At 38.3% G+C, this 25480-nt stretch overlaps 1 protein-coding gene across 9 annotated transcripts in view; it reads left to right on the top strand.

The window, feature by feature from the left end:
* The window catches only part of Rbm47 (RNA binding motif protein 47), a 161136-nt gene that overhangs the window by 110263 nt on the left and 25393 nt on the right, over window positions 1-25480 (top strand). For all 9 annotated transcript variants that reach the window (XM_034635967.2, XM_071614243.1, XM_071614241.1 and 6 more), the window contains one exon: window positions 16208-16321. The gene's annotated coding sequence lies outside the window, so the exon portion shown is untranslated. The remainder of the gene's footprint in view (window positions 1-16207; window positions 16322-25480) is intronic.

Genomic DNA, 25480 nt, shown 5'->3' with positions numbered 1-25480 from the left:
AGCTGAGGCAGGAGGACTGTGAATTCAAGGCCAGCCTCAGTAACTTAGTGAGACGCCAAGCAACTTAGCAAGACCATGTCACAAAAATAAAAAATAAAAAAGGCTAGAGATGTGGCTCAGTGGTTAAGCACCCCTGGGTTCAATCCCCAGTACCAGGGGGGAAAAATAGTGAAACAAAGACCTGAAAGCTCTGTCTCTTTACCTATTTGGTGAATAACTCTAAAAATAGTCAGAAAAAGGAAAGCCAGAATGGCTGTTGCTCCATCTGAGAGGAATGTGCATCTGGGCTCTTCAGCTCTTGTACCATATTTGTGCTTCAGGCCTCCGATTGGAAACCCACATACATCCCCTGACACCTTGGTGCTTTGGCGAGTACCTCATTTCTCTGGCTTTGTCTTACAGAAAAAGAAATGGTGATGGAGCAGTTTAATACAGAATGTTTTTAGAAAATCCATCCCTAAAATTACTAGTCCCTAAGTTCCAAGTAAAACTATTATATGAATTATAGGATAATTATCTCGATTTGAAATATCAACGAAAATAGTGTCAATCATGACTCCTGATAATTACTCAAATGACCAAATTTTTAAATTGGCAAAATATACTACTGTGATAATACATTTTTATAAAGAGAAAATTGCTACACTCCCCTAATATATGATCATGTGATTAGCAATCAGAGCCTGTTACATTTCTTTTGAGTGGCTGTCAGAAAATAGTAATGATTAATTTAAGGAATAGAAAAACATTAGCAATACTTAGTTATCCTTCAGAAATAAAGAAGAAAAAATTATGATATAAGAAATATATGAGAAAGAGAAACTAATAACTGAAGAGAATACTTCCAGTGATAATGAGAGTATGAAAGAGAAAAGATACGACAGGTAAAAGAAATACTTTGATTTTATTGTACTTAGTAGTTCATGCTTCATATTGTGACTAACAGAGCCCTAAACAGATTGTGTAAGATATTTTTTAAATGGCAGAGTAGAAAGTTATGTATCTGTGAGGAGTAGAATAGAAAAACAGAGAAGACCTTAGACCATAGTTGGTGTTTAGGGACAGAAAGAGGGCAGGTTGGCAGAAAGTCCGCAAAAGCAGGTCATAGTCAAGAGGGGAACCAAGAAAAAGGGGCTTGTGAAGGACAAGATGGGAAGAATATGAGTTAGACAAAACATAGAGCTTAGGGGCGCCAGGATGCAGTTGAAGGCCAGACAGCAGGTGGAAGGGCCAGGAGGAGAATGCAGGAGCTGTCCACCATTGCAACTCCAGCTTCACCTTCCACAGGATTTGGGAATGTCCCAAGAGTTCTTCAGACATGTTCTTGATCATACAAGTCTTTGGTTTGCTCAAATTTGGCAAAGTTTTCCGGAGAATGGACCTTCTAAGCCCCCATCCCCAGCCACCTTGTTTGTAGTTTATTGCTTATAATAATACAGATTGCTGTTATTGTATATTTTTAAAACATTTTATTTTTTAGTTGTAGATGGATGCAATATCTTTATTTTTATTTATTTATTTTTTATGTGGTGTTGAGGATCGAACCTAGGGCCTCACGCCTGTGAGACAAGGGCTCTACCATTGAGCTACAACCCCAGTCCTGTTACTATGTTTTTTGTAACTGTTTTGTTTTGTTTGTCCCTGAAGTCACCTTCATTCTTTTGAGTTAAAGAATTATACAAGTTCCAGACAAAAACTAGAGATGGGCAGGACTACAGTTTGCATGTACAATATTCTGTATTTAGCAGTAAAGCTAAGGACTAAGAGCATTGGATGGCTGAAGCCCAGAGGTTTAGGAACGCGTAACAACATGCTGTGTCATGACTGGCAGCACTTCCCTGGATCCTCACGGTTTATCGCTGTGGCTGAACACCATGCCATAACAGGAAACAAGTTTCCCCCATTTCCTAACGTGAACCTAAGGCAGCACCCTTCCTTCTCCCACTTGCTCAGGTTGAAAACATTGGCGTCATCCGGGATGCTGCCATCCTATAGCTGTCCACTAGCCAGATCTGCCAACTCTGCCTTCAGAGTGCAACTTACAGCCACTGTCTCCTCTTACCACCCCATACTTCCACTCGAGAGGAATCCACCATCCTCCTGTCCCTGGATGACCTGAGCAGCCTCCTTGCGGGTCCTTCTGCTTCCTGTTTGGCACACCTGTGATGCCTGCTCCACACCAGAGTGACCTTAGTAAAGAGAAAATCAGATTGCATCCCTTCTATGCACAGAATCCTCCAGGAAACTAAGTAGCAGCTGAGGCCCGTGCCTGGATCCATCAGGCCCTTACCTGAGCCCTGCCTGCCTTGCTCCTCCGCCTGAATCGCGCCTCCTCTTTCTTGCCATTCTTCAGATATGCTGTCCTGTAGCCCTGCCTCCTTTGATCTGCAATGCTTGTTCTGAGGGTCTCCATACTTCTTGCTCTTTACTTCATGGGGAAGGAGGGTGGTTCTCCCAGTGCCTCTTCCTAAGCCTCCTTTATTCTTCCTCATAGTATTTGTTTCTATCCTCCCCCAACACATATACGCTCATTACCCTATCTTCAAAACTAGAACAAAGACACACATGATAGATGATCAATAACCATTCACAGCCAATTCAAAATCAAGTGTGTGGTAGTTTCCATTGGCTCATGCAAAATTAGGTTCATTCAGTCTGCACTGTTTGCTTCAGCAGTATTTTATATTGTTCTTTTGCCTGAACATAGGCTCCTTGCTAATTTTAGCATCCTGTCTAAGCTGCTCAGCCTTGGCCTTTTTAAGATGCCCTCATAGTTCTAATATCACTGTAATCATTCGTGACAGGACCAGTTTTTACAGATCTACAGCAGCTAAAGTTTTGATATTTTTTGCATGATTTCTATTATTTCCATATTCTTTTAAAATTTCTTTAGAATATCTACTTTTTCCTCAAAAACTAACAGCCCCTTTTTAAAAAAATGAAAAAAAAAAGAATATGTTGAATGAGTAATTAAGTTCAAATAAAAATTGAGCTCAAAAGTTGTACAAAAATGTATTACAATCTTTAGACTCAACCTTATTCAGTAATTTGCCAGTTTATCTAGCCCCCAATAAGATTCAATTTCCTGGTTAATGAACATATTTATAAAATATTATTATATTTAAGGTTTATTTCTATCTTCTTAATAGTTCTTAAAATAGGAACATTCTTTAGGAAAGACCATTGTTAGCTTTTTAAAAAAAATCACAAAAAAACCCCAAATACAGAGAAGTGTGTATTTTGAAGTTGTGGGGTTTGTGGTTGCCTGTGTTTATAATTTAATATGACTGTGAGTAAGGATGGAGATAATCGCACCTCTTCAGAAAGCTTCCCTGTGGGCTCTGGTCCAGCTTGACAGTGCCCCCCCCCCCAACTCCAGTAGCTAATACGGCCTGGACTGCACCTGGTGCTGCTTCTCTTGGGCTCTTACACGTTGCAATTGTTTGACCCCAAAGGGATGATTAGCTCTCAGTTAAGAGACAACAGGGTAGTCCCAACTTTAGTTGCCTCTCCCTAGTTCTTGAGTACATCTTAGAATACTGTTGAAAGTGTTCAGTCAACACCAGTTGGTCTAGAAAAACACAGTAAAAGATTGGTGGGGCATCTCTGTGGCGATTTTGATGAAATTGTGAAAAGTTATATAATTACTAAAGAATAAAACTTAATAGCACACTTGGCAAAACCAACACTCTCTGGGCTCCTGTTAAACTGGCTGCCATTCTAAAGGGGGAAAGGAGATCTACTTTTCACATTATGATTTGATGTGGTAGCATTTCTCTAGCAGAAGTGGAGCACAGGGCTTGGATTATGCACATTATTTATGACTTTGTAATAGGTACCTTCTCTCTACTTGCATTCACTATTCTGAACTTCCTCTTTATAAAATAAACTGTTGCTGTGTGCAGTGGCACACGCTTGTAATCTCAGCAACTGGAGACTAATGCAGAGGATCACAAGTTCAAGGCCAGCCTCAGCAACTTAGTAAGCAACTTTGCTAGGCTCTATCTCAAAATCAAAAATAAAAAGGGCTGAGATGTAGCTCAGTGGTAAAGTGCCCCAGTACCAAAAAAAAAAAAAAAAAGAAAAAGTTAAACTCTTACAATTACGACAGGATAAATAGGTAAAAGCTTGGTAATTGCTAAACTTATGGTCTACTACTATTTGTTATGTTGATGGCAGAAAGGGATTAACTAAAAAGTTGAACAGGTTTCAAGAAATGATGCGGAATGCTGCCTAAAATGGAGAGTTTAGGGAGACAATGCAAATGGATTTTTCTTTAGATTAAAAAACGATTGTGCAGTTTTCAAAAGTTATGGTTTCGGGCTGGGGCTGGGGCTCAGCGGTAGCACACTTGCCTGGCATGTGTGAGGCACTGGGTTCGATTCTCAGCACGACGTAAAATAAATAAAGGACTATCAACCACTAAAAAAATAAAAAATTAAAAAATAAAAGTTATGGTTCCACTCACCAAGCATTAAATTTTTTCCTACCAAGCTCCAAAGATACCAACTGCAAAGTTCCAAGTTTTTCTGTCAATTGTGGAAGTGCTTATCACTGGCAGGCTGTGATAAGCACTTCCTCAAGGTGAGATGTGAATAGGTAGATAGACAGGTGGCAAGTAGGAGGCTAGAGAGAAGGGAGGAAGGAAGGAAGGGAAATTATTGGCTCCAACTCTAAGAGCCAGATGCGTGGGTTCAAAGCCTCATTTCCACTGTTTGCTAGTGGTTTGGCTTGGGCAAGTTGCTTTATTTCTTATGCCTTAGTTTTCTCATCTATAAAATGGCAATGATTCTAGTACATTTTCCAGCATATTTATGAGGTTTGCATGTAATAGTAGACATGAGGCACTTAGAATAGTGCCCCTGTATGATATGGGCTGCAGACAGGCATTAGTTGAGGTTATGTTTTTCTAGGTGGAGGTGAAGCTAAGGGAAAGTTAGACAGGAAAATTGAGGAAAAATTGCACCTGTGGAGCTTCTCCATCGTCTCCTCCCCCAGCATCTCCTTGCCAGCAACACGTGTAACACAGCTGTGTGTTTTGAGCCCTTGGGCTCTTCAGGACTGCCCATTACGCAGGAAGGTAAGGAACATTTAGAATAAGGGCACCATTGTGACATATTTAAATGTGAATAAAAACAGAAATGTCCCATGCTTTAGGGAAAGCTCAGGAGGGAGGAGTTGGTTGGATGTGGGGTGGAGTTTCTTGGTCTCATTATTTAGCTCATTCTCTCATTTGCTCTGAGAAGTTGCAGAGGGGCTGTACCATGGCACAGTGACACATAATATTCCAAAGCTTTTGGACTGATGCACCTGAGGCCAGTCCTGATCCACTCCCACCCCTTTCATTTTCCTCTCTCTGAGACAGGATGTTCATGAGCAACCAAGGTGGGCCTAAATATTATGATTAAAGGGATTATAGGGGAGGGGTGAGTGGAGTTAGCAGAGCAGCCCAGCCCAGCCAGTGGAAGCCTCTGAGGTCCTGCTCACCTGAGGATAGAGTGGGAAATTAGCTTTACTTCAGAAAATCACCCCAAAGCATTACATTCTCTCTTGGATTTTTTCCTATAGTGCCATGTATTGGGCTCCTGCTACTATATTTTAGATATGCATTGTCTTGCCTATGTCCACATTAATTAGCTACTACCATGTAAACCAGAAGTCCTGGACATATGATTTAAATTAATCCCAGTATACACTTAGTTAATGCATTTTCCATGAGAAATACAATGTATTCACATGCTTAATTTTTGTAATAATAAGTAATAAATATACTTTTTCTTATAGGTCCGGGAACATGTTGACACACTCTGTGCCCTGTTCCTATTCTCCTTTCCTGCTGTCTCCTTGGCTCTTTTGCAATCTAACATAACTATATATCCTACTGATTTATTCATCCAGTGTCTGTCTCTCCCATGAGACTGTAGGGTTCATAGGGTGAGATTTTGGTCTGTTTTGCTTACTGCTGTCACCTAGTACCTTTAAGTGCACCTGGCACTAAAACAATTGAACTATACAAATGCCAATTATTCCTATAATTTTGCTCTTTAAAGCATTTTTATCAATTGAGAGAATATCATTTTTAATTTTTAAAATGCAAGCCTCCAGGTCCTTTCTCATGTCTGGATAAAATAAATTCTTTATCCCAGATAATGCAGTGTCTATTATTGAACTCTTCCTTTTCCATACCTGTTGAAATTATGAAAGGATATTTGACAAATTAAGGGGAAAAAAGTACTATGGTGCTTTGAATCACATAGTTTTGTGGATATTGTTCTGTACCTCGCTACTTTTTCCGTGTTGGCTAATTGGCTTCGTAGTCAACCATTATTACCGACACAACCAATACAGTTACATGGCTTTGTTGTCAATGTTTAATACCTTTTCAGATGGAGGCCTGCACCTTATTGTGTGTGTGTGTGCACGCACACACACATGTGTTCTTACACACACACAAGTGAGCGATTTCTTCCTCTTATACTTTAATCATGCACTGATACAATAAAGAATAATTTTACCTTAGCTTCTGAAATTCTAAATAGTATCAAATATGCTTCTAGAAAATGAAATATTATTGTTATATATAAAAGCAAATACATACACACATGATTTTACACTGGTTATCGTAGTCTTTAGATAAACCAAAATAGAAAATAATGCTCTATTGGTAGGATGTCAGGGTAGCCTGAGTAGATATTACCTATAATCACTAGCCCACATAATTTCAAATTGTCCTTCCTATGTTTCATTTCCTTGTCTCGAACTTGTCTTGAGTCTTGTCTCTGTCCTTTATCCTTATCCTGTTAGGATAAAGGGCTTATCCTGTTGGAAGCTTCTGTTTTGCATCTGCATTTACCCCCTTTTCTCTACAGCCTCAGACCTCAGATTGGCAGGCTGTCACTCCACTCTGAAACAAAGGTGCTCTGTGAAGACAGTGGGTCGCTCCTTCAGGGATGACTGACTTCCAAGCTTATTACATGCTAGCTCATGGCCCATGAAGTGCCACATGTCCACTTAGAGACCATTGATGCAGTTTTATACATCTGCCTTCAGAGAGGGCTGTGGAGTAGGAGCCACTGTCAATATAGTAAGAGGGGTGACTTTCTGTGTGCTTTTCTATATTGTTGAAGTTTGCTAGAAACTAGTGTGCATATATTTTTTATACCAATTTTATTTAAAGCCAAAGCAGGAAAAATCTGCTTGTTTTTGTTAAAAGTGGGCTATAATCGTAATTATTATTTTCGGATCTTCAGTGAAAAGCTGCCCTGTTCTTACCGCCTTACCCCTCCTCCCAGCCCCACCCAGGTGCTGAGGATTGAACCCAGGGCCTGGTGTGTAGTAGGCAAGCACTCTACCACTGAGCTCACCTCCCACTTTACTGTTTATCATCTTGTTCTGATTTTTTTGTTTGTTTGTTTCCCTAGGTTTTTGCATTTTTTTGGTAATGTTTGGTATAAGGAGTGTGTGCACACATGCACACACACACACATATTCTCACAGACTTTCAAACCAAAAATACTTTTTCTAATGCTTAAAACATGCGATATACCCAAAATTTTTCTATATAATGTGCCCAATTTCTCCTATATAAAAACAGATTTTCTGGGTCTCATTTGTAGTCGAGAGGAAAAAAAATTTGTCTAAAATCAGTAGTTTTTTTTAAAAAATGATGCCTTAGTAACTAAGGGCTGCTTTGATTTTCCTTCAGTTAGAACTCAGCGATTTTGTTTTATGTAATATTTAACATGATTACAATTAAACTTGCTTTGGATTTTGACCCTTTATTAAACTCACTAATATTTTATAGTCACTGTTGATAGCTTTAGATTATTTTATCTATGAGCAATAAAGCTATCTTTTATAAAATATGGAAAGATGAACAGCTCGAAAACATTCTGATCACGCTGCTCTTTCCACTTCTAACCCTGGCTACTTGCCATTGCTAAGGCTTCTGGAATTGAATAAGGTCAAGGAAAACTCGGGGGTCACAATTCTGGTTCGTTGTTGTTGATTTGTTTTTTCTTTTTATGGTGATGGGAATGGGACCCAGGGCCTCACCTGCGCTAAGCACATGCTCTAGTACTGAGCTATACCCCCAGCTGAGTCGGAATTGGATTTCAGGAAGAGGTACAGATTTTAGTTTCTCTTTATGAGCTATGGAGCTTATTTTCATCTGGTTCAGAAGGTTCCAGAAGCTTTTCTTAGAGTTCCTCTTCTTCTCCCTTCTCTGATTTCCCTGCTGCCTGAACTGACAAACTCCACTTCCCGAGGGACTTTCGGTGAGGTTCGTGTCTTGGCTGCTTAAACAGGAGTGTGTTTACTCTGCTTAAGTGCTCCAGGTTCTCCTGATTGTTGTTATGTACAGACTGTTTTTATTACCATAAAGCACGTTTTACCAGCCCCTTCTGTTTTCCTTCTGTGCCCCTTCTACTCTTCTTCACTTCTTACTGATAGATCCATTTCTAGCTCCAAACTGATCCACAAAGGAAAATAAATGAGGGTTTAATTCACGTGTAATTTTTATCTACACATTTTTTCCTACCAGACTCAGAAACATGATTATTCGTAATGATAAGGAGAAGAGACAAAGGGTACCCAAGCTAAGTTATCTGCCCCAAGTTTAATGAAAAGAAGAAGAAAAGCATTTTAGCAAATGTTGCTAAAACTATAGCATTTCTTTAAAAAAAATCATAGTAATATTTTTTAATACTTTCTATATGCCAAGGATTTTTCTTAGTGCTTTATGCGTATTCCTTGATTTAATTCCCATGACATCCAGACAGGGTAAGGATGATTGGTTTTCCTATCTTCATCTAGCAGTTTCAGGTAATGGGCACCCACATGGTTCTAGAAAGTGAGTTTAACAAATGATTGGTTTCCTTGTAGTCATTATTGAGTTTGAATAAAATATTTCAGCTAAATCTCCTTCTTTATGAAATGCCAGAGCATTTATCTTCTCTGGCCCCAATTTTTTGTAGTAGGTTTTCCACTAAATTTCAGACGGCTATTGACCATTTTCCGTGTGACAGTTTTGACACCTCCCTTCTTTCTGAACCACCCACTCAAGCTCATCCCGGGTGTTCTTAGCAAATGAGTCCCAAGGCATTTAAGTGGTCAAAGCTCGTTGACCAATGAGGAGACGAACCAGGTTATGAGCGAGTTCCGTGGTTCCTGATCCCGGAGCAAAGGTTGCTACCGCAAGGCTTTTGTTACCATTAGCCGTTGCATCCAGAGTTCAAGGCTGGAAAGGTAGGGGGCCTTTATTTGTTTTAATAGATGAGAGGCAGAGATGGTTGTGTTTGGTTAAAGCAGTCTAGATCGGGTTGAATAAACAAATGCTCCATTTCAATAGTTTTTAAATTGAAGGCAAAAGAAAATTGGAAGTTTGTAAAACTTCTGATGGCGCACAGTTTGCCTTACCAGCAGTAAAACCAAAACTACTTCAGTCATGGACTTCTTTTTTAAAAAATAGTTTCCTCTTGTAGTTTTTCATTTTACTCTCTTGAAAACTTTAGATCTCGGCAAAGATTTTTTAAAACTAGTTTGTTGCTATTTAAACTATGGGATTAAATGTAGAATTTATCATCACATATTTGTTTGCCAAAGTCATTTCAGAGTAAGTCTTTGGAGAAGAAAATGTGATCATTAAAAATAAGAAAGAAATTTGACATTTTGATAATTAATATATAAACATTTCTTCTTGAAAAGTAGTTAGTTAATTTCATGAAATGAACTTATGTGTTAGTTATATGTTTTAAAGACAAAAAAATCCATTTCACTCTCATTGTGTATAATAGTTTAATTATATTTTATATGTTATATTCTAGTAGTAACTGAAATGACCAGAGGGTTGGAATATCTTATTCACTTATTTTTAACTAGAAATGAAACAATTTGAATGACATTCAAAGAAGAAGGTAATTAGGAAAAGGAAAATTTGTTTCCTCAAAATGAGCCCTTTTCATTCATAATGAAAAACTCTTCATTTTGATAAATCAATGCTGTGATAGAATATATACATGAAAAACGTATATTATTCTTATTTATTAGCTCACAGAACTAGCCTGTTTATTAGTATACTTATTTATTAGTGTACAATATTGTTAGCATCAAAAGATAAGTTTGGGTTCAAAGAAAAAGTATAATTGGTTTTCTATGATTACTTTTTCCCAAAGATACCTTATTAAGGATTTGCATTTTAGAACAGAGATTAGAGTACATTTATTGAAACATATTGAATGAAAGATTTTTAAAAATAGCTTTTAGCTCATTTTTGTCCTCATTTTTAATGAAAATTTTTAGTGCACACATATAACTCAGTATATTCAATTACAGCATCTCAGATTTCCTATTCTCATTTTGATATATTCATTTTAAAAAATTTGCATCTTGAAATTTTCTGTTTTTATTAGACTTGTTCAGAATGCCTTTTTTGAGAGGTCGCTCTCAAAATCACTATCTACCATCATTGATGTTCGTTACTCTCATTGACTCTTGTGGGGAGATGGCTGGTCCGGGGGAAAAACCAGCAGTCACAGTGTTAACTATTCCCCTGGCCTCAGAGAACACTGGCTAACCATCTTCTCCAGTATAAGTAAATGCTGTTTCCCAATTCCAAGCTGAGGTTCAAAGGTTTAGACTTAACTTCACAGATCAGAGGTCAGGCACGAATTGCTGCAATTTGTAGTTCAATTCTGCCGATATGACAGAATTTCACAGCTATGATGATTGCTTTTTTCCACTTCTGCACATAGGCCAGGCTGGGCAGTTACCAGTGTAATTTGTACAAGTCAGCCCTTGGCACCCAGGTTTAATGAATAACTAGCTAGTGCCTTAGGTTTCACTGGTACAAGGTACATATTATAAAAAGGGTCAAATGTCACACAAAGACTAAGAGGGGTGGGGAGTGATAATCTCATAACCACCAATTATGAATCATATCTAAAAATTTAGTAGTTTGAATTATACATAAAAATACTATGATTTTTTAAAAATCATATGGCCACGGTATGAATTTAGTATGTTCGTTTTCTTGGTTACTGAAAGAAATGGGTAATAATGTTAAATGAAACAAGAAAGAACTGTCTGATTAGAGATCGTAGACCAAGCAGTAGTAGAAAGTAAAATTACAGGCTTCGTTTACTTACTTCATGGGGTCTCTGATTTCTCACAAACTTTCCCTGATGTCTTGGCTTTTTAAGAATCTCAGGAACAATTGGAATATCAAGTATTTCTGGTTCCATGGTACTTGTGAGCAACTGACATTCTCTACTCTTCACCCCAGAAGTTGAATTCCTATGTTTAGTTTTTACTGTTTAAGTTTGAATATTTGGGGCTTTTGAAATAATTCTTAGATGGTGGGTCTTTTTTTTTAAAATACTATTTTATTTATTTATTTTTATGTGGTGCTGAGGATCGAACCCAGGGCTAGGCGAGCACTCTACCGCTGAGCCACAACCCCAGCCCCAAGATGGTGGATCTTAATCCATGGATTTGCCATTTAGTTCTAACTAATCTGTACATATAGAGTCGTTTATGCATTAGCTTTCTGTTACTGTACCAACTGCCTGAGTTAATCAACTGACAAAGAAAAAAGGTTTATTTGGGCTTACCCGGTTGGAGGTTCCAGTCCATGATTGATTGACCCTGTTGCCTTGGGCCTGTGGTAGGGCAGCACATGAAGGTGGAGAGCCTATGGTGGAGCAAAGCTGCTCACCTCATGGCCAGAAAGCAAAAGGAAAGGATGAGGAAGGGTCTGGGACCCCACTGTCCCATTCAAAGGCATGCCCCATTGGCCTAAAACCCAAGACCCAGGACAAAGTCCCACCTCTTACAGGTTCCGCCACCTCCCAGTAGAACTATAGGCTGGGGACTAAGCCTTTGATATATAAGCCTTTGGGGAACATTTACGATCCAAATTTTAGCCATTGGTAACTTTTTTATAGCACAAATTATAATTTTCTACTCTTCCAAATGGGTGCAGAAGCAATTGGATTCTCCCACAGGACACAGTAATTAAGAACACTGATTCTGTTCTCATACCATGGGTTTGAATCCCAGCTTCATGACACTCAGCTAAGAGATCCTAGCAATTGGGCAGCCTTCCTGTGCTGCTGTGACTCAGTTCCCTTTTCTCCAGAGTGAGTGAAATCATAGAGGTTATAGCAACAATTAAATAAGATGGTGGTATAGTTCATGGAATAGAATAAACATGCAAAAAATGTTACCTGTTATTACCATTATTAATATTATTAAGACTTAGTGTAACCTAGCCTAGCCTGGCCACAAAACATCCCAATTTGGTGTAGACTTGATCTTTTCTCTGTTCATGTCAAGAGAGACTCGGATGTGGCATAGTTGGATGAGGTGGTTTGGGAACATTTCAGGATACCTTCCTTTTGAATGTCATGGGGCAATATACTTTTAAATTCCTCAGTGTCAAGTCTAGCACTCTTTTAAGAAGGTTTCTTTTTCCATAACTGATTTGGTATCACATGGCAACAGCTGTAAAAGGAGATAAATCCAGATCATGTATTTTCCTTGAAGATATATTTTTTTTCTTTTTCCTTCTTTTTAATGTTGCCAAGTGGTAAGAAGCATTTGAGCTTTGGAAAAAATCCATAAATGATACCTTTCAAGTAGGCTAAATTCTACCCTGAATTATATATATTATAGTCACTAGAATGTATACTTCCAGAAATACCAGAAATTTAAAAAAAAAATTTTGGTTCCAGTACTTGAACCCAGAGCCTCACACATGCTAGGCAAGTGATCATCCCTAGTCCCAGAAATGAAAATATTGGTGAAATTTCATTTTTTTATTCTTATGAAACATAGAAGTAACTTTTGAATAAAAACATGATTTGAACTATAAATGACAATTTTAAAGTTATGTGCTTACCATTATAAATGTAGTCCATCTCACATTAATTAAACGATTAATTAAGCTCCTACTGTGGGCCAAGATAGGGCATGAGACTTTGGAGTTATAACTGTAAGACAGATCTCCATTCTTCCCTATTAGAATATTAAATTGACTATAGATGACCTTAGCAATCTCTAAGGATAAACCAGCCATGTCATAAGATCTACCTAGTGTTGTGAAGAGTACTGGGAGGGATTATGTGACAGTGTGGGAATCTCTTCAGGGATGGCTTTCTAGGAGTAAAATTTACAGCTGAGTACAAGCTGGCTAAGCCAAGGGATTGGGGGGACAGGAAGCATTGGGAACAACATGTGTAAAGAGGGAAATGACACCAGGTAAGACTGAAGGAGGAGCCAGCAACTTCAGGCCTTATTAAGGAAGTTTGGTGGCATGTCCTAGGTCAGATGATCCAAGGGCAGAGTAGAAACTAGGAATCTGTCGTCTGACCCTCATCCCTCTTCCTGGTAGCTTTAAGCCTATATACTTTAGTTAGCATCCCTGGGAGTGGGCCATTAGTTTATCTTTAATAATCTATTTTCAAGAAGTGGAAATTTTATTTCTCAGTGGAGGGCAGGGACGAGAAATTTACTTGTAGTCCATGCTAGTGACTGAGAGTTGAGAGCAGAGCACAGAACGTGACTTGATCTTAGTCCGAAGTGACCTTTGGTAAAAAATGAATTTATTAATCTCATGGATTTGAAACAGCTTTCAATCTATGTATGGGTATGAGAAGACACAGAAAGAAGAGGGACCCCTCCCAAAACAACCAAAACAGGTCAGGTCGGTGGAGATGGTGCCATGAGCATCCAGCAAATGTTGGCCCTCAGATCCGGCCGTGTGATGCAGAGGGAGCCCTGAGCAGCTCTGAGATTCACATGCTGGAAGAATGAAAACAGACACCAGTTTCTTTGCTCACTGTAGCTTTTCCCTTTCCTGGAATCTACAAAATTTTCCCCATTTGGTCTTCTGAAAGACTCCATGATGTAGTGAGCAATGTCTATAGCAGCTTCATAGTGCAGGGTGTAAAGTCGGGCTGGACTGAATAATGAAATCAGTTAATCTCTGGAAACCACAGTTCCCTAGGAATTTACCGCACAGATCTTAGTCACCTATTTCCTACCCACTGGGTGACTTTTGTAAGACACAAAAATTTTTTTTCCTCCACAGTAAAATCTCAAACCGGGTTTCTCTAGGGTACCCAATATTGTGTCAGGAGGGATGTGACATGTGGGTTTCATTTGAAGGTTCTTGACAAAACAATAGCTTAAAAACAGTAGCATTAAAATTTTTATGAAATAGATTGTGTTAGGAGTCATTCTGGAAAATCAGATTTTTCTGGAAATAAGCAATTGAGCCTAAGCAAATAATTGCTACTTACATAGCTAATCAGTGATCTTTCTTTCTCTTATTATGATATAGCACCAAACTATATGAATCCTGTGTTTCATTACATAGTAATAATTTGCTTTCGATTCATGGAATCTATGTCCATTACCATGCCATTACATTTTTAAAGGGAAACTTTTACCACTATATCAAGAGAGAAAAATCCAGAACTCTGCACACATAGTATGTGCCAGGAATGGTGCTGAATTATCTCCATTTTATGGAGGGTCAAAAAAGCTTGAATAAACTTGTTGAGATTCACTTACCTAGTAAATGAGTGATGTAGGAGCCTGATTTTGTCCCTCTGTCTTGACATTACACAGCTAATTTTAAGATGCACCTTGTAATTTGCGTTTTCATTTTCATAGTTTTGGTCACACTGTGATGCTGGCTATTAAGTACTATGTGAGCTGCAGCATTTTAGGACTCGTCTATCTCAGTGCTGGGCTTACCCAGCACTTGAAAAGTAAATTAACAGTTACTGCTCTGTAATTTGAGGTTGTGACTCTCCCCACCCCTTTGAGGAGATCATCAATGATAAGGATTAAGACTAGGTCCTGGTTAAGATTATTGTTTATGTTTCCATGAGGTTATGGATCCTACTAAGAAATGATCATTCCAGTAAAGATCATTATGGCTGAATAATTTTGACTTGTAACTGACTCTAGAGGGCATTTAACCCCGGGGGTTCTGAACTGTGCTCTGTTGAGGCCTAAAGGCCCTGTGATGCCCTGTGGTGGCCTTATGATGGGTGACCCCATGGACCACAGTGGGTGATGGAGGCGTCCCATCATCACCCACCTCCACTTCAGCCAGGCTTCTGTTTGGTTGGTTTATACATCTAGGTAAATTTTCAGTGGAAAAATAGGTGCTACAACTAAAAATCAAAGCAAAATAAAATCACACAAAAACAAAAGCTGTCTAAAAACTATGATTAATCCAATTCCTTTATTCTTGCGAGGAGGGAGGGAACTATGGCTTGGCAAATGACATTTGCCGAGGTCACGGAGCAAGGGCACGGCTGACCTAGAATTAAAACTAGTCTTCTAGCTCCCTGGCTGGCGCTGCTCTCACAGGGCCATGTTGAGCCCTGGGCATTTAGACACACACTGTCATTTGGAGTTTCTGGTGGCTTAAGGAGGGCTTTCGTGGTGGGAGGGTCAGGTAGATGGTATTTCCAGATATGAAATTAAAGTAGAATTTTGAGCTGAAGGTATATTGTAATGCTTTATCTAAAATACTTTTAACCTTTAGGTCCCCTTGATTTGACCGTTTTCTGCAAATTGACTTTTAAGATTATCCTAGAACCTCAAGTAGTATTTTTCATAGCCCTCTCTCTGCAAAAAGCATCCTCAGAAGAGTCTTAACTGTGCATTTTAGACCAGAATAGTAAGTCACTTTCATAACAGCTCTGAGTAATTGGAGGTCAATACCTGAAGTCCTTGTCTCAGTGGTTTGGGGGACCCTCTCTGGATTCTGAAGGATGAGTATGATGATCTATTAGTGATGTAGAACATAAGCCCCCAAGTGGAGTGGGGAGGCCCAGGAACTAGATATTTTTATCTCTATAAAGGATTTGAGCTCTTCTTTTTGTGAGTCTTTGAGCATAAAATAGAGTCTACATCTGTATTCCTTCCTCAACACTATGTCTATCTTGAAGTCGTGGGTGTCTAAAGAGAAATACACATCAAATGGAAGAAACTGGTCACTTTCTGATCACTACTTCCCATTTCTTCAAGGCCATCCTTGAAGAGGGTTGTAGTTCTTGGTTTGTAGAGAACATGCTAATTGGAGTAACACTAGTTCATTTCTAAAGAACATGGTCCCCCAATTTCACCTATGAAATTTGGTGACATACAAAGCATTTCTAGCATTTATTTTTCTTTCTTAACCCTTTAGGATCGGCCTCAAAGGGCACTCCAAAAATTGAACGGACAACTCTCAAGCAAGCTGCCTGAATTTACCTGTCCAGCATCTTCTAAAGGAACAGACCTATCGAATTGGTGGCTCTTGGTGAGTACACATCCCAGCATCCTTTCCACTTAAGTACAAACATAAAGCCTCCTCCCATTCCACCAGCTATCTGCTGCTTAGGCAGCGTATCCCGGGCATGTGTTTATGTGACAGCATTAGTGGTGCATTGCACATCATGCTCACACACTTTGAACCTACAATGTAAGTCCTTAGTTTTTGGTACACTTTACTTCTGTGGCCTCTGAGGAAACAACTGCTGCTATCTGTGTGAACATCTTAGGAGCAAAGAGACAAGGAATAACTTGTGAGGCTTATAAATATGGCTCTTAACTCCAATCCCAAAGAAAAAGATGTGCTCAGACAGGAAGGGGAGAACAAGAGAGTAGCTCTGCCAATGTCACCTCCCCAGCCGCGGCCTCAGCCCTCACCCAGCTCCAGGAAGTGGAGGCCACAGGTCCCTGTGCGGCAGGGAGGGGCTGTTGCAACACTGCCTTGCTCAGCACCCCTCCCCCCCCAAACAATGCAGGTCCCTTTTTCTCGTATCTTCTAGTCTGGGTTTTAGATTTGGTTCTTTGAATTCAGGGACTCAGAGCTAACTCTTTTTTCCCCCCTTTGAAATGTTTTTTGCTTTCTTTTATAAGTAGAAAAAAATAAAGAATATGGAAATTATAGAAAAAATAAAACCTACCCATCAATTAAGTTATCATTTAAAGATAACTACAATCAACATTACAGCATATTTATTCCTATTTTGTTTGTTGGTTTGTTTAATTTTCCTATGTGTCTTTAAGTATTATTTAGCAAGTTAACGTGATAGAAAACATTAGATATCCTAAGTTTATGGCAGTGCTGTATTTTATAAATCATCCATATTGAATATTTATATTTATTACGCATAAATACATACTATGTGTTCATTGCACCATCATAGTGAACATACTTGGGTCTAAATCTTAGCTCGTGTCTCTGATTATAAGTTTCTGCAGATGGAATCACTGGGCTAACAAGAACGAACTATCACTGTAAAATTTTTTATGTGGTCAAACTGTCTTCCAGAAACATCAAATTATACTCACTGTTCCACCTGTCCCCACCCATCATATGTGACAATGTTAAATTTTATGAACATATGTAAAAAAACAAGTATTACCAATTTAAGATTTAAAACCATAAATATTTCTATGGAAACCTTGAAAATAAAAGCCTACTCCCTCTCCTTTATATGCCCTACCCCTGGCCAAACTCAGGTGGACTAAATAGAAGACAGGAGCACCCCATCTACCCCACATGTCAACTGCAGTCTCTCGGACTGTCCATTGGAAAAAACAGGGGTGAAGCTTATGTTCGTTCTCGTGGTATTATTACCACCACTCCCTTTATTTCTGTGGGTTGTGTGTCAAGACAACAAAAGAAAGTCTTTTTATTGTCTTTGAGAAGCTTCATATCCAGTTGGTAGATCCAGACAAACTAAATCAAAAATACATGCCCTTGGATAGGTCGTTGACTTCTCTAGCCCTGTTCTCTTCTTTGAAGTGAGAGGCCCAACTTGAATCTTGGGTCCTCTGTGGATATTTTTCAGTTAAAGAAAAAAAGCTACACACACACACACACACACACACACACACACACACACACGTGTATGAGGTGGTGAAGATACCAATAAAGATTTTATCGATGGCTGCACTGAATTGTGAACTGCATGATGTGCACTGAACACCATCAGTTTAGGAGAGAAACATTTTCTTACACTAAATATTAGGAAATTTTGTTTTAAGCTAATCATTTTTTTTTTAAATATAAAAGTAAAACAATGGGGAAATCCTTCAAGATGACCTAGAAGTCTTCTTTCAGCTCCAATATTCTGTAATTCAAAAGTAGTAGATAAAGTACCAAATGATGAGGACCCCCAAAGCAAGGGAAAGCTTGGTCTCTGGCTTCATAGACAGAATCATGACTAGATTTTTTTTTTTTTTAACTGGGAATTGAACCCAGGGGCACTTTACCACTTTTGTGTGTAACTAGCCTATTTCACTTGGCACAATGTCTCCAAGATTTATAGAATCTTTATTTCTTTCTAAGAATATATGAGGTTCCTCTTTATGTATGTACCACATTTTGTTAATCCATTCATTCATCAGTGAACATTTGGGTTGTTTCCATTTTTTTACTTTTGTGAATAACATTTTCATGAACATTAGTGTACAAATATCTACTTGAGTCCTGCTTTAAATTATTTTGGGTACATTCCCAGTAATGGAGTTGCTGGATCATGTGATATTTCCATTGTTGGAAATCATTTGTTTTTAAGGCACCACCATAGTATTTTCCACTGTGGCTGCACCATTTTATATTCCCAACTGAAAGTACAAGGGGTCCAGTTTCTCCACATACCTGTCACAATGGTTTTTTTAGTTTTGAGATAGTTATCCTTGTAATGAGTTTGAAATATTCGATCACTGTGGCTTTGATTGACATTTCCCTAATGATTAATAACATTGAACAACTTTTCAGGCACTTATTATTCATGTAAAGTTCTCCTTTGGAGAAATGTCTATTCAAGCCCTTTGCCTATTTTTCAGTTAGGTTGTTGCTGTTTTTGTTTTGACTTGTAGGAGTTCTTCATATATTCTGGATAGTAATTATTCATCAGACAGAATTTGCAAATATTTTCTCCCACACCATGGGATACTTTTTTTCTCTCTTTATGAGTCCTTTGATGCAGAAAAGCTTAATTTTGATGAAATCCAATCTGTTTTTTCTTACATGGCCTATGTTTTCATGTCATCCAAGAAGTCACAGATAAGTCTAATGTCATGAAACTTTCCCCTCTAATTTTTTAGAAGAACTTTCTAGTTTTAGCACCTACATTTAGGTCTTTGATCGATTTTGTGTTAATTTTTGTATCTGGTATACAATTAGAGCCAGTTCCCCCTGCCCTCTGGTATTGGGGTTGAACCCAGGGTCATTTTACCACTAAGCTACATCCCCAGACCTTTTTATTCTGAGATAGACTCTCGCTAAGTTGCCAAGACTGGCCTCAAACTTGCATTCTTCTACTCCGGCTCCCAAATCACAGGGATTACAGGTGAGCACCAGGCTTGGCCACCAGGATTCTTTTTAAATATGTCTTTTTCAATCCCATAGAGTTTTGTTGAAAGCATGTGTCAGCCAAGAAAGCAAATGATGTAAATATTCATACTCCACATTCATCTGAGTTATTTTTCTTTTGGTGTAGGCTGGGGTGTTTCCCAGCAGAGAGGAAAGAGAAAGCTGAAACGTTTGGGAGCTGATGGCTCACGTAGCTAGGATACAGCAGTGAGGCCAGGTTGGGATCAGTGAGCATTCTGATGTAAACATGCCTGATGAAATCTCCATCAAAAGAATACCAAAAGTAGACAGTGTTTTAGGTTTAGACAAAAAGAGTGTGTGTGTGTGAGAGAGAGAGAGAGAGAGAGACAGAGAGACAAAGAGACAGAGAGACAGAGAGAGGGGTACGTTCATATATTTGTCAGTGGAGGGAAGAAAAGAGGACACACTAAATGTGTTTGTGAGTCGAGAGCTACAATAGATAAAAACACCTTTTGAACAAAAATAAATTACTCTTCATGCTATTTCAGAGAAACCAAACTCGCTTAGCCACAATTTTATGTGGGCAAACTGTGTTTTCAAAACAGTGTCCCAGTTCTCTTTTACTGTGGACAGAAGCGAGGTGTGTTTCCAATATAAAATGCAAAGGTCTGCCCAGCCTCCTGTTGCAGAATCTTGAGAAGGAAGAAGCAAGCCCAGGTTGTGAGAGCTGCCCCACCTCGTACCAAAGGTCTGCGTGGAGCTGGCTGCGCTCTGATGGACTTGGAGATAACTGACCGACAGTTGCAGGATTCTTCACAATTAGAGTTTCGACATTAGAACATTTAGCATTGGCATCTAGGTGTCCAAATTCCAAGTAAACTAATGTCAAATTTATTAAGCCACTGTCTTCAGGACCTCTGAGGAACACACTCTGACTGGCCAAACCCCTCTCTTGGTGTTCATGGGGACTGGTTTATAAGCCCCTGTACGTTCCCATTTTCTCTTTGCCATAAAAGGTGATTGGGAAAAAGAGGAAATAACAGCCAATTAAATTTTCTGATGTAGGATGGGATAAGATAGCCCATGCTTTCTAAAAATAATTTGCAGGATTGGTATACTGTGTTTCCCTTGAAGCATTAAATTCATTTCTCACATTATTAATTCAAAGAATATCCAGTATTTCCCTAAGAGATTGGGAATAAATGATTAACTCAAATCAGGGGCATTTTTATTGGCATCTTAGTTTTTCAATTGAAATATTAACTCCAAGTGCATACACTGGAAGTATAGAGTACATGAGATGTGAATGGCAAATAAACTCCAATAAAATAGTTCCAGGAGTTTAATGTATCTTCCTGACATTTGAACATTGCATTCTAAATACTCATTCTAAATACTCAGTAAAACCCTCGATATGTCTTTTCTGTTTGTTTCCATTCTTAGGTGCATATTTCATGAATTTCTTTAATTACCATAATTCTGCTTTCTAGAACTATAAAGTTGGAAATCCAACTACCTTGAACTGCCTAGTTAAATTATAGAGACTTGGCAAACTGGTTTTCCTTCCCTTCTTCTCTTTCTTTTTTCTTCTCCTTTTCATATCTTTCCTCAGAAATAAATAGAGCTCTTTGTATTTTCCAAATATCTACAATTTCCACCTCCAAATTTATTTACATATAAATTTAGCCCTTCAGTGGTTTTTCATTGACGAACTCTCTTCCTTTCCTAGTTTTAAAACCATGTATGACTACCTTTGTTTAAGTGGTGAATACTCATTAGAAAGTGTTTGGGGGGTTCTTTGGAATTTATTTAAATAAGGACTAAAGCAAACAGCTAATCAGACACGAGCATCACTGTATTCCCACACATTACTCTGGGGTACTCATTAACCAAGGTAATTACATTTGAAAAACAGGGATATTAAATGAGAATTTAAGATGAGAGAGGAAAAAACATTAACAAGAAAAAGAATAGGAAAGGAAGAGTGTATGGGGAGGTGGTCTCCCCCATGAAGTCCAGACCTCCTTAGGCAGTTTCTCCAGCCTTTACTGTTAGCAGCACAGGGCATTGTTCCCCTGTGTGGCACACTTCAGTGGGTGTGGAAAGAGAGATATGTGACTGACATTATTGTACTGAGAATCTTGGATTTCAGGGGTGTGTGTGTGTGTGTGTGTGTGTGTGTGTGTGAATTTCTATATCATAGGGTCCACATCAGATTAACTTGAGATGTACTTCTAATATGACCCATCATGGGTACAGAACTGCTCAGGAGTGAGACCTTCCAGGGAGAAGGGGACTCTACCTCAATGCCATACTTTCCCACATCTTTTCATATTGCCTTTAAGTTGTCTCCCACTAGAAAGTTCACTTTCTTTTAAATTTTTCTCATGAAGTCCCAATTACAGTTATATTGTCATAAAATATGATTGTAGTTGAAAATATTTTTTAATAATTTTTTTAAAAAGATGGATGCAATATCTTTACTTTATTTATTTTATTTATTTTTATGTGATGCTAAGGATCAAACCCAGTGCCTCACATATGTGAGGCAAGCACTCTATCACTGATCTATAACCCCAGTCCCTATAATTGAAAGTATTTTTAACTTCAAATATACCCTGCATTCAACTCAAACATTTATAGAAAAAAGTACCCCATGGCTTGTTCGATGTTGGAAATATTCCTGAGGAAATGCTACTTGACTGTAGCTATTGCCTTGAGACACTGACCAGTGAAATATAAGGACCTTTACATTAGACAGGATGTGGTGGCTTAAAAAAAAAAAAAAAAAATTCCTGCAGTAGCAGATATTGTTTCATAGTTACAACTGAAATGACTAATGTTAACTAAATAAAATCATAAGGTCACACCTAAGACTGAAGCTAATGTTTGACTATGTCACTCTGTCAGAGCCTTTATTACAAGTCAGGCAATTTGTCATTTTTCTTACAAAGAGACTTGTAATATTCTTGCGTACTATTAGCTGACATACCATTAAAAGGTAATACTGGAACACATCCTAGGGAACGTGGAACCGTGGATAATAGGACAGAGTAACCATAGGCCTCGTTATTCCTGTATAACTACTACTTCCAAATTGCTAATATAGTTTGCAGCTGGAAGGAAAAGAATAGCATTCACACACCATCATAATTAATGACTACATCAGCTTACATTTGGGGAAGTTCTCTTTCTAAATTTGTTTTGGTATAAATTTCAGAAACCTCACAAATGAAAAATACCATCTATGCATCAATTTTAGGGTTGTTTTTTTTTTTTAAGCCGTATATCTGAAACTCCACTATTTTTTTTTTTAACTCTCTGGGTTTGATTTTATCTTAAATATGATTCTTTTGCCAAGTAGAAGTTAAACTAGAGACTATCATCCCAAAGATAGGGCTTCTTTATTAAATTATAATCCCAAATTACTATCATCTAGTTGTGGTTTGCTCATAATCACCCTTGTTCTCAAATTCTCCATCAAGAAAATGAAAGCACTCAAGAGGATCACTTGAGCTCAGGAATTTGAGACCTGCCTGAGCAACATAGTGAGACCTCATCTCAAAAAACAAACCAACAGGGGCTGAGGTTGTGGCTCAGTGGTAGAGTGCTTGCCTAGCATGGGTGAGGCACTGGGTTTGAACCTCAGCACCACATAAGGAAAAATAAATAAAGGTACTATATCCATCTGCAACTAAAAAAATATTTTTTTAAAAAAAAGCTGAATGCTATGGCACATGCTTGTAATCCCAGTGGCTCGGGAGGCTGAGACAGGAGGATCATGAGTTCAAGGACAGCCTCAGCAACTTTACGGTGCCCTAACAACTTAGCACCTCTGGGTTCAATCCTTAGTACCAAAGAAAGAAAGAAAGAAAACTGGACTGATACTTTTGCACAGTATTATAGGTATAAAGGTAGATATGGGGGAAGGTATATACAGGGAAGATATAGTTGGATGGATAGAGTAGATAGAGATTAATTTTTCAGTCACTTGAATTATTCTAAATGACGTGGAATTTCTTTTCTATAGAACTTTATTATGAATTAAAGTTTATTTTATCATAAAGCCAACAATTCATATATTCAAATATTGATACATAAAATTATTCCAGAAATTCTATACCCAGATTTCTTTGTTAAACTTGCCTTAGAAAATTTGACATAGTTCAAATAGGCAATAATCAGAATCTACTACTACTTTCACTGAGTAGATAGCTGTAGTGCACTCACACCAAGTAGTGATGAAAAGAACACAATACTTACAGGATTGGAAAAATATAAAAGAGAACATGGAATTTGCTTTTTGCATAATCATTAGTTTTTTTAAAAAATATATATAGCCTACAATCACATGTCCAGCATCTTACAGCACTTTGTCATATAAATTTAGAAGGTAATATTTACATAAGTTCTTTTCTACTTTGTCTATGTACATTTGGGAATAAATAGTCTCAGATTTTTCTTTTTTAAATTTTTTTAGTTGTAGATGGACACAATACCTTTATTTTATTTGCTTTTATTTTTATGTGGTGCTGAGGATCAAACCCAGTGCCTCACACATGCTAGGCAAGCACTTTACCACTGAGCCACAACCCCTGGCCCCAACTCTCGGCTTCTTTAAAATTTATTTATTTGTTTGGTTGTTTGTTTGTTTATATGTGGTGCTGAGGATCAAACCCAGGACTTCACATATGCCAGGCAAGCATTCTACCACTGAACCACAACTCCAGCCATATTGTTAGGTTAGGGGTGTAGCTCAGTGGTCTAGCATGTGCCTAGCAAGTACAAGGCTCCCAGTTCCATCCCAGCACTACATACAAACACACACACACCCCCCACAAAACTATATGGTCAAGCAAGTAACTGGTACTTCTAAACTATGGCTACATAATTCTTGACAAAAAGAAAATGCCTGAAAGTATTTACTCTTTTTGATCAACTGAAATAATAGTAATAAAAGACTCTGGGAATTTACTGTTCCAGGTATTTTTTTCCCCTCAATTTTCTCTGCATCATCTCCTTTACTCCTTTACATTGTTCTTGATATTGTTATCACTGCCATTTTATAGATGGTGAGACTGAGGCTCAGGAGGGTTCAGTGACTTGGGTGAGGGCCTTGTTCCTCCAGGGGCAGAGCTCGGATATGAAGCCCGGCAGCCTGGCCGTCCACACTGCTTCTTCATGGTCCCACGTTCCCACTTACACTTTTGGATCACGGACTTCTAGTCCTTAAATATTTCCACTTAAGAATTTAATTCCATAGGTTATTAATTCTAGAAATATAGTTTGAAATGTTAACTGTTTTACAAAGGGCCAGAAATAGCTATGGAACATTCTACAGAACTCCTTGGACACTTTGAAGGTCAGTGAGGGGGGTGGGGAGGTGAAGTGGGGTGTGATGGTAAGGAATAACTTCCCAACAACTTGAAATTAAATCTGTATGTTAATTTCCTTTGACTGTGTCAGGTAATGAACATTTCTCACTTATAATGGTTTTATTCTGTTAACACTGACTATAACTAAACCTGCTATGTAAGAAAGAAGTAAAGAATGTCATGGTAGAAAGAGTTTGGGTTTTGTCATCAGATCCACCTGTGCCTCAGTTCTGTGACCTTGACCTTGGTCAAGTTATTTAACTCATTGAACCTCAATCTCTTGATCTTTCTTCCTCCTCCTCTTCCTCCTTCTTCTTTTTCTTCTTCTTTTTAGCCTCCTCTCCTTTTATTTTTTATTTTGAGACAGGGCCTCACTAAGTTGCTTAGGGCTCTTTAAGCTGCTGAGCCTGGCTTTGAAATCGTGATTCTCCTGCCTCAGCCTCCTGAGCCTCTGGGATTACAGACCTATGCCGCTGCGCCTAGCATCAATCCCCTGATCTTTAAAAGGGACAATAATAACTAACATTTATCAACTCTTGATATGTCCTTGGTTTTGGCCTAAGCACTTGGCAGATAGTTACTGTGAGTAATAAATAAAATACTGACTATTTTGAGATCCTAATTATCATTGTCACTATAGTCATTTTGCAGATGAGGATAATAAGGAACCGAGACTTAACTTACCAGTATCATATATAGCTGTTGAAAAGCCAGGCCTCCTACTCAAAGAATTGAACTCTGGCATTGGGCAATT

This window comes from Marmota flaviventris, chromosome 7, assembly GCF_047511675.1.
Source record: "Marmota flaviventris isolate mMarFla1 chromosome 7, mMarFla1.hap1, whole genome shotgun sequence".
NCBI lineage: Eukaryota > Metazoa > Chordata > Mammalia > Rodentia > Sciuridae > Marmota > Marmota flaviventris.
The sequence above is the reverse complement of the archived record's forward strand: the minus strand, read 5'-3'. Positions and strand labels throughout refer to the sequence as shown.